Source organism: Dromiciops gliroides, chromosome 2 (assembly GCF_019393635.1).
Source record: "Dromiciops gliroides isolate mDroGli1 chromosome 2, mDroGli1.pri, whole genome shotgun sequence".
NCBI lineage: Eukaryota > Metazoa > Chordata > Mammalia > Microbiotheria > Microbiotheriidae > Dromiciops > Dromiciops gliroides.
Window position 1 is genome coordinate 338,928,663 of NC_057862.1, and position 2,037 is coordinate 338,930,699.

Consider the following 2,037-nt stretch of genomic DNA (forward strand, 5'->3'; position numbering starts at 1 on the left):
TATATATGATATGACTGATGGGTATTTGGATCTCAGTAGCTGAACAAATGGGAATGGATGAAGGACATTGTCAGAGTGCTAAGGATCCACAGTGGTTAAGCTGTTCCAGTCAAGTTTCTCTAGACATAGACAGAAAATTAAGACTGGATTAGGTGTCTAAAAAGAGCAGCTTCATAGGAAAGCAGGGAAAGCTATAACAGTGAACTCAGCCATAACACTCTTGCTCCCCTTTGACTTGGTCGCGCCCACGACCCGGTAGTAGTTCCCAGGCGTGGCCCCTCCCTTTTCCTCTTTCTCCTCGGATCCCGTGGCGGACTGTCGTATCTTCGATCATGGCAAAAATCAAGGCCAGGGATCTTCGTGGGAAGAAGAAGGAGGAGCTACTTAAACAAATGACTTAATGGTGGAACTTTCCCAATTGAGAGTGGCTAAGGTCATTGGAGGAGCTGCATCCAAGCTATCCAAGATCCGAGTTGTCCAAAAATCTATTGCCCGAGTCCTGACTGTCATCAACCAGACACAGAAAGAGAACCTCAGGAAATTCTATAAGGGCAAGAAATACAAGCCCTTGGACCTTTGGCCCAAGAAGACCTGTGCCATGTGCCGCGGGCTTAATAAGCACGAGGAAAGCCTGAAAACCAAAAAACAGCAGAGAAAGGAACGCCTGTACCCTCTTCGGAAATTTGCTGTTAAGACATAATTTGTAGAAGTGCTAAATAAAAAGACAAATTGTTATTAAAAAAAAACAAAACCAAAAAACAGTGAACTCAGTGAGAACAATTGCTTGATGAAAGAATTGTTCTGCTGAAGATCTTTTCCTAGTTCTAATCTTTTCAAGAATATAATTGCTTTTCTTCCTCAGCAGAAATATCTGCTCTTAAAGGCAGATAGGTTGTGTGAGTAGATTGAGTTCTGAACTTGGAGTTAGGTAAGAACCATATTCAAATCTTGCCTGAGATCCATACTTAGCTGTGTGACAAAGTCATATAATATGATTCAGCCTCAACTTCCTTATAGGTAAAATGGAAACAATACCTGTACCCATTTCACATAGCTTTTACATGTAAAGTATTTTGTAAACTTTAAAACAATAAGTGCTAGTTATTATTTTAAAAATATTTTTATTTAATGTTTTGAGTTCTAAATGCAATATCCCTGTCTTCTTCCCCTACCCCCTCCCTGAGATGGTAAAAAATCAGATATATGTGCAATTATGTAAAACATTTCTATATTAGTCACTTTATACAAGAAGACTTAAATAAAAGGAAAAAATGAAAGAAAGAAAGAAAAAAATAGCATGCTTCAGTCTGTATTCAGTCAATATCAATTATTTCTCTGGAAGTGGATAGTATGCTTCATCATTATTCCTTTGGGATTGTCTTAGCACATTGTATTGCTGAGAACAGCTAAGTCATTCAAAATTCATCGAACAGTATTGCTCTTACTGTGTTCAATGTTTTCCTGGTTCTGTTCACTTCACTATGCATCAGTTCATGTAAATCTTTATGGGTTTTTTTTTGAAATCATGTTGCTTATAATTATTATATTTCAATAATATTCCATTACAATCATACACCACAACTTGTTTAGCCATTCCCCAATGGATGAGCATCCCTCTGATTTCCCATTCTCAGCCACCACAAAAAGAGCTGTTATAAATATTTTTGTACAAATAAGTCCCTTTCCCTTTTTTTAACTTTGAGATATAGACCTAGCACTGGTATTACTGGATCAAGGGGTATGCACAGTTTTATAGCTTTTTGGGCATAGTTCCAAATTGTTTTCCAAAACAATTGGATTAATTCCAACTGCAGCAACAATGCATTAGTATTTCAATTTTCCTACATTCCCCTCCAAAATCCAGCATTTTTCTTTTTTGTCATATTAGCCACTCTGATAGATGTGATGTCATACCTCAGAGTTGTTTTAATTTGCAATTCTCTGATCAATAGTGATTTAGAACATTTTTTCATATGATTATATATAGCTTTGATTTCTTTGTCTGACAACTGCCTGCTCATATCCTTTCACCATTTG

General features: G+C 37.0%; 1 pseudogene; it reads left to right on the forward strand.

Moving 5' to 3' along the window:
• Positions 1-313: 313 nt before the first annotated feature.
• On the forward strand, positions 314-736 carry LOC122743781 (annotated as a pseudogene).
• Positions 737-2,037: the final 1,301 nt, after the last annotated feature.